The 12,531-nt window shown below is 39.9% G+C and overlaps 1 pseudogene; it reads left to right on the top strand.

Annotated features, from left to right (window-relative positions):
* The first annotated feature begins 350 nt into the window (after window positions 1-350).
* LOC115293552 lies at window positions 351-12,319 on the top strand (annotated as a pseudogene).
* Window positions 12,320-12,531: the final 212 nt, after the last annotated feature.

Here is a 12,531-nt window from a genome sequence, read left to right on the forward strand (position 1 = left end):
TATCAAAAAGTTAGCTGATTAGTAACCTAATCATAGGAGCGATACTCCATAATATTTACCGCTTCTGCCCACCCTCATGGGGAAGGATTATATAAAAGTGTGTGTCACTGGAGACCATGGTGGAATTTTGTCTATCTCAACATTTAACTCAAACTGTAAGATAAGTCCTGGGCTTATTAACAAGCTCCCCAGAGCTGTAAAACTTATAAACCTAAATCTTTAAAAAAAATGTTGCTGTAAGCTTTTGAATAAACTTTTGAATACAAATATTTTCACACAGCAGTCATTTGAGACTAGAACAAACATTGCCTCTGCTTTGCTACACTTAAGATCACGAGGCTACGTTACACATGGACCCACGGATAGCAAAGGATGGTTATGCCCAAGGTAAGTTTGGTGTCACATTGGAAGGTTATGATATAACTGTACAAGAATTGGTGATTTCACATTTATCAGGTGCCCCAGGCGAGACAATTTGGATTCTCATGATACCACTATACCCTTTACTTATGTCATTTTCACAAGGTTTTGTACTGCAAAAGTTTACACACACGCCCTGCTGCCTTATTTAATTTGCAGTGTAAATTTGGTTTTGCTTCTCACTAGGTGCAAAGATAGTTATCAGTTTATCCAAACTACACAGAAGTTTCCTTGAGATACCTGAAGAAGGTTTTCTTTGTTTTATTTTACAGATTCTAAACCATCTCTTTACAAGTCAAACTGCCACTACTGAAAATTCAAACAATTACTTCGGTGAGGATCATTTGAGTCTGCATTTTTTTAATATCGCTTTACCCTGGAACCACAGAAGAAATGCTGTCGCTGCTCTAATCCCAGAAAGGGTGAAGGAGGAAGAACTTTAGTCCTTGTTAACAACATTCTAATAACTTAATTCATCTCCCAAGAAATATTACTTTGGGATGATTTCCTTTTTAGGTGTTTTCATGATTAGCATCAACACATTATTTGCAGGTAGGAACAAGCTGCTTGTTTCAATAAAGCATATGCAAAAAGAATGAGATTTCTCAAGGGAATCTGTAAGCAAAGTACATGGTTAGGAGGGATGCTTCTGAAAAACACGCACTATGATACAAAATGTGAAAAGAGCATAAGTCAATTCTTGTTACGAAAATGAGATGTGCTAAGAATCTTAAAATAAAGGGAGAAAAATCATTTCAAACTAATGTCTTACAGGTTTGGAATCGATTTTTTTCCCCCTGAACTTGGATCCAGTACGTTTGGCTACTTGTATTTACCTCGCTAAGTGTGTAAACTGAGAGTCTGAATTCCATAAATTTATAGTGTTACTTAATATTATCATTATTAGCTGTATAATGTATATGAAGCTAATTTCAACATTTAATTTAAGACGATGTTAAAAATCCCATATTATATATCATGTAGATTTCACTGGTGGGAAAGGATTTTTACATAAATGTTATCTTGTATATTCCTACGAATTCCATTTAGGTGAGAATATTTTGAAACATCTTATAAAGGCGGTAGAGTCCCTGATACTGGTGGTGCAGATTTCCAAGGAGAGGAAGTTGTCATTGATGGCATCTTCAAAGCTGAATTGGATGAATTTCTCAGTCAGAGCTGGCTAAAGATAGCTACTCCTGGGTGGGGTCTGAGTTACAGCAACCAGGACAGAGGTCATTATCTTGGCCAACAGGACACAGGATGCTCTTGGTGAGAAAGGCCGATGGATTCCAGGATTGACCACTGTAGTTCATAAGAGGTTTCATTTCCCTGTAGAATATTTATGCAATATAGAGATTTATGCTGAAAAGGTGGCCACAAGAGGTCTGTGGGCTATCGCCCAAGCAGAGCCTTTCTGTGCAGAGGGCCTGCTGTGGTATGTGCTGCGTTTCATCAAGGAGAGTGGGGCCAAAGGCCGTGAGGTAGTGATGTCTGGGAAACTCCAAGGTCAGAAGGCCAATTTATGAAGGTTGTGGATGGCCTGATGATTCACAGTGGGGACTCTGTTAACTACTACATCTGCACTGCTCAGACAAGGCATGCTGGGCATCAAAGTGAAGATCATGCTTCCTTGGGACACAAGTGGTAAGACTGGCCCTAAGAAGCCCCTGCCAGATCAAGTGACAATTGTGGAACCCAAAGATGAGATATTTCCCACCACCCCCAACTCAGGACAGAAGGGTGGGAGGCCAGAGCCGCTGGCTATGCCACAGCCAGTTCCCACAGGGTAATAGGGTCACCTTAGCAGCTAGATCAGGAGTCAGGATTTTGCTCTGTAATGACCTTTAATAAAATCGTTGAAAACAAAACAGGGTTACTAGAAATAAGGGGAAAAAAGATTTAATGTTATTTAAAAAAAATTTTTTTAGTGTTTATTTTTAAGAGAGAGAGAGAGAAAGCGAGCATGAGTGAAGGAGGGGCAGAGAGAGAGGGAGACATAGAATCTGAAGAAGGCTCCAGGCTTTGAGCTGTCAGCACAGAGCTCTATGTGGGGCTCAGAAAGAGAAACTCAGAAACTGTGAGATCATGACCTGAGCTGAAGTCGGACACTTAACCAACTGAGCCAATGTTGGTTAATGTTATTAAGCTAGCTTAATTTTATGAAAAAAATTTCCCCAAAAGTGTATTTGTGACATTTAACAGCAACTCTGAGTCTAAGAATACAGGAAGCATTAGAGTTTTAGGGTCCTTTTATTTCTAAATCGTTGTTGTAGTTACAAAGCCCTACATGCATTTGGACTCTTTCTCTTTCTCATATAATCACTATGGCTTTCCTAAGAAGTACATCAGAACTGATTTTCAGAGTTTCCTCTGATGCTTGGTCTCAGACATTGCCAATCAAATATTCCATTCACACACAGAAACCATGCTGTAGTGTGTGTGTGGTGGTATGATCATCTGAAGCCACCATACTGGTTTTTGGCCAGTAACCCTGAGAATAATTAGTATGACCTGAAGAAGCTATGTTATTGATGGGGATGGCAACAAAATTGGTACTATAGTTAGTAATGCCCCAAATGCATTGATCTTGTTATATATAATATCAATTCTAGATTTATTGGAGACTGAAATTCCTAATATCTTTTAAAATGTTTTTAAGTTTTAGAAAGTTTCTTTTCTGTTTTATCTAGCCAGGGTGAATCCTGTTGTAGGTAACTGAGAACCTTAACTAATTGGAGTGTTTCTTAAATAAAGTATGTCTATAACTATCTTTAAAATATGGTGTCCATCTCTGAATATCATTTTCTCTCTCCATTTCATATATATGTGTATATATATTATACACATGTGAGAGTGTACCTATACATACTTATATGTATAATTTCAATTGCCTGTCACTTTCACAATTCAACACAAACCTGACATCCTAAAGCAACACAAATGTATTGTCTTACACTTTACAGTTCAGAAGACCCAGTGTGAAGTAGTTCACCTAGGTACTCTGCTTAGGGTCCCACAAAGATACAATCAAGACATTGGCAGGTCTTTAGTTCTTTCTGTAGGTAGACCCTCTACCCAAACCTATTACCATGGGCTCTAAGTCTCATTTGTCAGTGTGGTGACTGACGGGCAACTTAACAAGATATTTGGTCTACAGCACTTGTCGTAACAAAATTTGATGGCATGTGGGCCTTAACATTTGCCATATTTGGTTGAAATAATGGCTTACTTGAAGGGTTTGTAGCTCTGGATCCCAAACCGATGAGTGCACCCAGACCAACAGTACACAGAAGGGTGTGCAGCTCCACTTGATAGGTTTCTGTGGCCTAATGTTGATTTTTCTCCAGCATGTATTGTTACCAAGGAAGGGCTGCCTGGTTTTATAATTATGGAATATGGTATTGATTTTATTATTTCTGAATGTGATTTTTACTTACAAAGCAGGGTTTTTTAATCTCCTTTTTTTACGCTCTAATTTCCTGTAGAGAATTTGAGGGAAAGAACTGGATTGAGTAACCACTCCTTAAAACCTAAATACTAAGGAGGTTTTTTAGGTGGTTGAAACATAGGTTTGCATGGGTTCCATACTAGAGGGATGGTCTATGTGTAACAGGACCCAGGAGAGAATGCACCTTTGATTTGACTTCCAGCCCCATGTGGAAGAGAAGCAGGATGAAAAAATTCCACAAATATAGAGACAGTTGTTATTAAAAAGCCTCACATATAATTAGTCTCTATGCACATGGCAGAGAGACGTGTCCCCTTTTTAAACAGCAAAGGGAATGTATTTTGTTTTTATTAAAAAAATTTTTTTAAATGTTTTATTTATTTTTGATACAGAGAGAGACAGAGCATGAGAGGGGGAGGGGCAGAGAGAGAGAGGGAGACACAGAACCGGAAACAGGCTCCAGGCTCTGAGCTAGCTGTCAGCACAGAGCCTGACGCGGGGCTCGAAGCCACAAACGTGAGACCTGACCTGAGCCGAAGTCGGAGGCTTAACTGACTGAGCCACCCAGGCGCCCCAAGAGAATGTATTTTTATAGTCGGTGTGAGATGTAAGTCAGGCAAGAGGCCTTCAATAAAGAGAGATTAAGGACTTGGACAAGATAGAGACCCATTTAGGAATCCCTTTGCCAGGCTGGAGGATAAACAAGAGCTGTTGGAGGAAATCTTTATGTGTCTCTATTCAACTAGTGGAGATGAACATTCTACTGCATGCCTTTTAAAGAGCACAGCATTGTGTACTCAGAGAGGTGACCTGCGTTTCTTTGTTTCTGTTAGCAATGTTTGAAACTCCAAGGGGATAAGGAGTGTCCTATGAGACCTAGAATATGTAGAGATATGCAGACTTGATTGATCATTTCTATAAATTTGTGGGGCCAAAGATTCCCAGATGTGTGTGTGTGTGTGTGTGTGTGTGTGTGTGTGTGTGTGTTTAGTGCACACTGAATTCTCAGTCCCATGGCAAGCGAACTGGGCTACTGGTCTTTAAGGATGTAACCCACCGTACTCCTGAGGATCTGAAGATCCTGTATTTTGCTGGTGACAGCAGCTGGGTATGTGGCAGCAAAGAAGATAGGTAACTGCTATCCCCACGGAGTGTTATCATCACCAGTGAGAACAGGGTTCCATTTCACTACCATGGGGTAGCCCAACCAACACGTTCTTCTAAAGGCAATAAAACAAATGGATAAACCAGGGTTCTGTCTCAAATAATAATAATGAAATATCAAAAGATATATGAAAGACATAAGGGGTCTTGCAATAGGCCTCTATGAAAATACAGGACATGACCAAAACCCACTTGAATGCTACGTCTGGAAAATGTGATTCAAGTGGCTCAGCCCTCCCCCTGCATTAGGGTAGACACATCTGGGTAAGTGTCGAGCAGCTGGAGTTTAGAAATCACCAAGAGGCTATGGATGAGTCAGTGGTCATGGTCACATCATTATGTTCACAGTGCCAATATTTTATAAGCTTTAAAGACTCCTTTGATGGTGTTACACAACACAAAAACACTCAAAAGTACATGAGGGCAAAACTCTTGTTATGTAGCTCTAAGTAGAGAAGACAGCTAGGCAGGTCACATAGGGAGCTGAACCTGTGACGGGTAACAGCAATTTGGAGTTTAGGAGGCACTTTATGTATGATGAGTAGGGAGGGGTTACTTAGGTTTGGCCTTGGGTCTCTATGGATTGGCTAATTTAAATAATGCTGTGGATTCCTGGGCATAAGGCCTAACCCCAGTGTCTAGTACCTAGTCCTGGGGTGATTAGGGTGTGTGCGTAGTGGCCTGCAGTATGAGAATCAGTAAGGGAAGCTGTGGGGATTAAATCTTAGCTCTTCTAAAAGGAGAATAGGGCCTCAAACTGGGTCAAGATAGCACGAAAACAAACAAAACAAAATACATGAAAGACTATTTTACAAAGGTGCCGGCAGTGGGGCATCTGACTTCAGCTCAGGTCACAATCTCACGGCTTATGAGTTCAAGTTCTGCATCAGGCTCTGTGCTGACAGCTCAGAGCCTGGAACCTGCTTCAAAGTCTGTGTCTTCCCCTCCCTCTGCCCCTCTCCCATTCACATCTCTCTCTCCTTCAAAAATAAATATGACAAAAAAATTAAAAAGGCTATATTAGTTACAAAAATGTCTTGAAAGAAAAGGTTTTTGGTAAGATATAGCCTATACACATAATTACAAAACTTCAACAAATAGCATTGCTCCCCTGGGAGAGAGGGGGTATTTGCAGAGAATCATAAGAGGTTTAGATAAAAGAGAATGCTTGACTGGGAAAACTCTACATTTTTCACCTAGAAGTCACACTATAATGCAATGGCTCAAGTGTCTGAAAAGGTACATTAAGAACCTGCTAAATAAGGGTTGGTAGGAATGCAAACTGGTGCAGCATCTCTGGAGAACAGTGTAGAGGGTCCTCAAAAAATTAAAAATAGAACTACCCTATGTTATGATCCAGCAATTACATTACTAAGTATTTATCCAAAGGATACAGGAGTGCTGATTGGAAGGGGGCCATGCACCCCAGTGTTTATAGCAGTGCTATCGACACTAGCCAAAGTATGGAAAGAGCCCTGGTGTGTGTTGTGTGTGTGTGTGTGTGTGTGTGTGTGTGTGTGTTTGTGTGTGTGTGTATGCATATTACACAACCATGAAAAAGAAATCTTGCCATTTGTAATAATGTGGATGGAACTAGAGTGATTATGCTGAGCAAAATAAGTCAGAGAAAGATAAATATCATATGACTTTATAGGTGGAATTTAAGATACAAAACATATGAATACAAAGGAAGGGAAGCAAAAATAATATAAAAACCGAGGGAGACAAACTATGAGAGACTCTTAAATACAGAGAACAAACTGAGGGTTGCTGTAGGGATTTTGGGCAAGGTGATGGGCTAAATGGGTGAGGGGCATTAAGGATGAGACTTGTTGGGATGAGCACTGGGTGTTATACATAAGTAATCAATCACTAAATTCTATTCCTAAAGTCATTTTAACACTATATGTTAATGAACTTGGATGTAAATTTTTAAAAATCTGCTAAATAAATCATGGTTTCAATAGACACCTATTGGGGTGCCTTGATGGCTCAGTCAGTTAAATGTCCCTCTTCAGCACAAGTCATGATCTCGCAGTTCGTGAGTTCAAGCCTTTGTCAAGATCTGTGCTTACAGCTCAGGGCCTAGAGCCTGCTTCAGATTCTCTCTCTCTCTCTCTCTCTCTCTCTCTCTCCCCTCCCTCCCCTGTTCACACTCTGTCTCTGTCTCTCTCTTCCTTAAAAATTAATAAACTTCAAAAAAATTTTAAGTAATCACCTATAGCTAATGAGACTTATAGTCCAATGTACCACTCTATTCTCTAATGCAACTGACCCAAAGTTTTAGGGAAGAGAAGTTTGGAATATGTAATCTGCTCATCTACCCTTTATTCATATGATGTGGGAAAGATAATCTGAAATAAATCTACTCTTTATCAAAGCATGGAGAAATGCTCTGATGAGAGGCAATTATAATTCTTTTTTTTCATCTTTTTTAAGATAGTTTATTGTCAAGTTGGTTTCCATATAACACCCAGTGTTCATCCCAACAAGTGCCTTCCTCCATGCCCATCCCCCATTTCCCCCGTCCCTCAAACCCCATCACCCTTAGTTTTGTTCTCAGTATTTAAGAGTCTCTTATGGTTTGCTTCCCTCCTTCTCCTTAGCTATTTTTTCCCTTTCCCTCCCCTATGGTCCTCTGTTAAGTTTCTCCTGTTCCACATATGAGTGAAAACACATGGTATCTGTCTTTCTCTGCCTGACTTATTTCACTTAGCATAATACCCTCGAGTTCCATCCACATTGCTACAAATGGACGCCATTAGAATTCTTGAAAGTCCCTATGGATACTGAATTCTGTAAGATGGAGACAACAGTAGAAGATGGAAAAATGGAACTGGGTTGCTTGATCTCAATGGGAATGATGAAATTGTTTGTGAGTAGAGGCCAAGTGGTAGCCTTTAGCTCTTGGAGACACAATGGAAAAAATTACAGCATAAGCCACATGGTATGAATCACTTACTGATTTATTTGACCTTCAAGGGTATAGAGTGCTGGGTAACTTATTTGCTGGGATTTTAGAAATGAGTGAGATTACCAAAATAATATAGTATAAATTGACATATATAATAAGAAAATGTTTTAGAACTGAGAGGGAGAAAGCTTGCCTGAATAATGTAGTACAGATTCATGGCCTCTCTACTTATTTAAAAAAATGAAGTGAGTTTAAAGACTTACAGCATCTAGATTGAGCGGAAGCCAGATTGGATTGAGGAAAAACCTTGCTCTATGGTGTATATACTTGAATCTTTCTTCAAACCTTCTCAAGAGGAAAATAAATACAAAATCTTTCAGGGATTATTATCTCTTGACTTAGAGCTGTTTCTGGAAACTAATGAAGTGGGAACTTATAGAATCAGGCGATAGATGGAGTCTAGACCCAAATACCTACAGTACAATCTTAGATCCATTTTATAGCTGTTCCTCTTGACCCGAAATCTATCTAGATAGTACAAACATAAGAAACAACTGTCAAATTCCAAGATTGGTTTTTCAATCCATAGAGAGAGGACTCATTGTAGGAAGGGCCAAGTAGGAGCCAGTGAAATCACACCTGCCCAACCCTGACTTACTAGAAAACAAAACAAAACAAAAATATCACAACCCTAGAGGAATTATAAAGATTAGTGCCATCATCAATAACGTGAAATATGCAAGAGTGCTAATTCTTATCACAATGCCATTTAATATGCCTATTTGGACAGTGTAAAGCCAGATGTGTCAAGGAGAATGACAGTCGATTATCACCCACATAATTAGGTAGTGATTCCAAGCACAGCTGCATTTCCAGATATGGTATCTCCCCTGGAGAAAATTAACACAGACCCTGACACCTGGTATACAGCTATTGAAATCGAAATGCATTTTCCCCCTATCTCCACCAGCAAAGGAAAACATAAGCAGTCTGCTGTCACATGATAAATACAACAGTATACCCTTCCTGTCTTCTTCAGAGCTATGTCAACTCCCATCTCCCTGTCATAAAATATTCCAGACTAAGGACATGTGTTGTCTTCATATTGTACAGAATACAACACTGCTCCATGATATTTTTGGCTGTTTGAGCATTCCAAAACAGATATACAGGAAGTAGCCAACATCCTAAATCCTTAGTAAAACACAGGATGCCAAAGGGTAACAAACAGACCCCTTAATATTCAGGGATCTGTAAGATTGAAATGTCTTGGAGTCAAGTGGTCTGGGGGGCATGTTTCCTAATGCTGCAGAAAGAAAGACAAATTGTGGCATCTTTCAACAACCACCATCAAAAAATAAGGATAGTACACACAATAAATAAGCACAATAGAACCTTGTTTATGATTATGAAGGCAATATGTATCACATTTAGCCATCCCATTCCAACCTACTTCTTGGGTAATTTGAAAGGCAGCTAATTTTGAGCTACCCGAGAGCAAGAAGGGCTCTGTAACTAATCCAGGTTGCTTTGCTAACTACATGACACTTGGGCCTTATGACCCAAAAACATACTGTTGTGGAAAGTGTCTGTGTTAGAGAGATAATTTTAATGAAACCTCGATAAATCTCAGGGAAGGATTGGGAGGCCTAAATCATTGGATTTGGGGGAAAAGCCATGACCTTTTCTGCTGATCTATTAGTCTCTATTTGAAATGCTGTGTGTGGCTCATACTGAAGTCTGCCTGTGAATGTTACCTTACAAGGCAAAAGGACTTTGTAGATATGATTGAATTAGGGATCTTGAGGTTGAAAAACTATCCTGGATTGTGTAGGATTGTCCTGCAGATTGTGATTACCAATGTAATCAAAAGATTCGTAATAAGAGGAAGGCAAGGGTTTCAGTGCCAGAAAAATGAGATGACAGAATTAGAAGTCACTGCTGATTGTGAAGACAAAGGGGGTTTCTGTGAGCCAAGAAGCTCAGGAGTCCTCCCAAAGCTAGAAGAGCCAAGGGAACAGACTCTACCGCCTTCAAAAAAATACAACTCTCTTCATCCTTTGGTTGTTGGAATCCTGACATCTAGAACTGTAAGTAAATTAATTTCTATTGTTTAAGCCACTAAGTTTGTGATTAACTTGTTAGTGTGGAAATGGGAAACTAATAAAATGAGACAAAATCATGAGCCTGAGTAGTTCCTACAATTCAGGGGGGCAAAAAAGCTAACTGTGCAGAGGTCACAGATTCCTGAACTAGATCTCCTTTGGCTTTTGCTTTCCTTTTGCTTTGCTTTTTTTTTTTTTTTTTTTCCACCAAGCTCACACCTGTGGCCTCTGCTCAAATTAATGGAACAGAAAACAGTGAAAACCTGGTTTGTGAATATATTCACACATTCTACTGCTATCAGTCAAAAGTGAAAGACTTCCTCTCTGTGCCCCTGCTCAGGAGGAACTCCAAAAGATGGTGGAGAAGGGAAATTATTCTTTATGGATAGATCTATGAACAGTATTTAGTGTTCTGACTAGGTGACCAGTGGCAAACAAATGAAACCCTAAATATTAGAATGTGTGCATAAAGTCTAGGGGAATGACGATGTATGGCTGCATGACCATGAAGTGTGAAGATATTTATGTTGCCCATAAATGTTTACCAAAGCATCCTAACGCAAAGAAGCATGTGATTATCATATATATAAGATGACCAGCAGTATAAATATCAGCTTCTTTGCCCAGGCTCTCTGCTTTACTCAGTGGCCTCCTGTAAATGTGTAACTGAAGCAAGGAGAGTGGATCGGTGGGAGCTCAGCAAGAGGAACTTCTTATCAAGGCTAATATGGATAGTACCATGACTGTGTGTGTAACATGCTCATGGCCGGAGCCAATGCTGAATCCCTGATGCATTCCCATTTACCCAGAAAAATAAAAAACAACCCAGCTAATCACTTGGTGGAAATTTGATTGCACAAATCGTCTTTGAGGGAGCATGGGAGGGAACTTGATTCCATAGCAATTGCCTTATCTATTTCTGTAGATTCACACACATTTCCTCTGACCCGCTGGACACATTTTACAAGAAATGAATGTGGCCATGAATTCACGCTCACAGAACTAACTGGTTCTCATGTGTTCCATCACCAAAACAAAGCTAAACAAAACAAAACAAAACACACACACACACACAACCTAGCTATTAGAAGGGTGGGGAAATCAGAAGTTAGAGCACATGAAAAATTGAGATGTCCGTCTATAGGATATGGCAACTGCCATAAACCAGCATCTGATATGTCATCTCTTCAATAAGCAGAATGCATAGGACTGGGAAACAAGGGACTGGGGAGACAAATTATACGATTTTCCCTAAAAATTATTTGGAGAATTTATTTTCAACCTCACAGTTTTTGAATTCGCTATCCTTGGACATCTCTGAGTGCAGTAAAGGCATGTTTTCTCTGAGAAATATAGTCAGAATTTCAATGAATTACAAATACATATGACTGTCATCTGTCCAGATTGAGATTCTCATGTTGCTCACTGAACAAAAAGAGAAGAAGGGTATGTGTTCGCTAGGGAGATTCACCTCAGTCACCTTAAGAAAACTGGTGTCTGCTACACTATGGAAGGCAGCAGGACAGTGTCCGGAACTGAGTAAGTTATTTATTCGGGATCCCTATTACTACTTTCTCACTTTATAATCCTGGTTAATAGAAAACTGAGGTAAATTCAAATAAAAAATAATTCCAAAAGATGAAGGTTAAGTTCACTCTGTTGTTAAAATAGCCATTCAATGAAGCAGCAACTTGAGGGAAAGTGAAGTAGTAGGAAGTACTAGTAATGTAGAGACATAATTACAAATTCAGTTCTTCTCATCCACTCAGGCGAAGACTGTACTATATTAATGAGCGCACCACCTTAACCCCACTGCCTTATATGGAGAACACTAATGATGTCTCATACATTCAGTTTCAGGGGGAAGTTGAACTGAGTTGACATCAGCAAATGCTGACGTGGTAGCTTCTGGAACTTCAAGTTCTCCTGTGTTATAAAAATTACATTTTTACCGTAATAAAATGTAAGGAGGGATGCTGAGGGGATAATGGAGTAGACTGTTCTGGAGCTCTTCCCTTTGTGACTCTCACTTCACTCTCCGTTTTGTTATCTGTTGTCTGCTCCAGGAAGCTAACCTGTATAGACTCTGTGGGACCCCTTGCATCTGACGGCCAGAACGCTGGGAACAGTAGATCTAACAGACATGAGAAAGTTAAGTCGGTAGCGTTCATTATCTTCGCTCTCTGCTCCAGCAGTGGCTGTAGGCCTGCTGTGACCCTACACGAAACCTCAGCTACTCAGAAGTCAGTTCTCTCCTATCGCTAACTTGCCCTGGTTTCCCATGACCTTGCTGCCTCACTGCACTTTAAGGGCTCTGGGTAATTACGGCACCCGAGGTCCTACACTGTCCCTTTTGGTTTCCCTTTATTAAACTCTTCACAAAATGTGCTACTTTGGGTTACCTCCCTTTCCTTCCAGGATGCTGGTTGATACATCTACTACATGCCAGGCACTGTACATGTATTAATCAATATGGA

The sequence above is a fragment of the Suricata suricatta genome, chromosome 6 (genome assembly GCF_006229205.1).
Source record: "Suricata suricatta isolate VVHF042 chromosome 6, meerkat_22Aug2017_6uvM2_HiC, whole genome shotgun sequence".
In the NCBI taxonomy this organism is placed as follows: Eukaryota; Metazoa; Chordata; class Mammalia; order Carnivora; family Herpestidae; genus Suricata; species Suricata suricatta.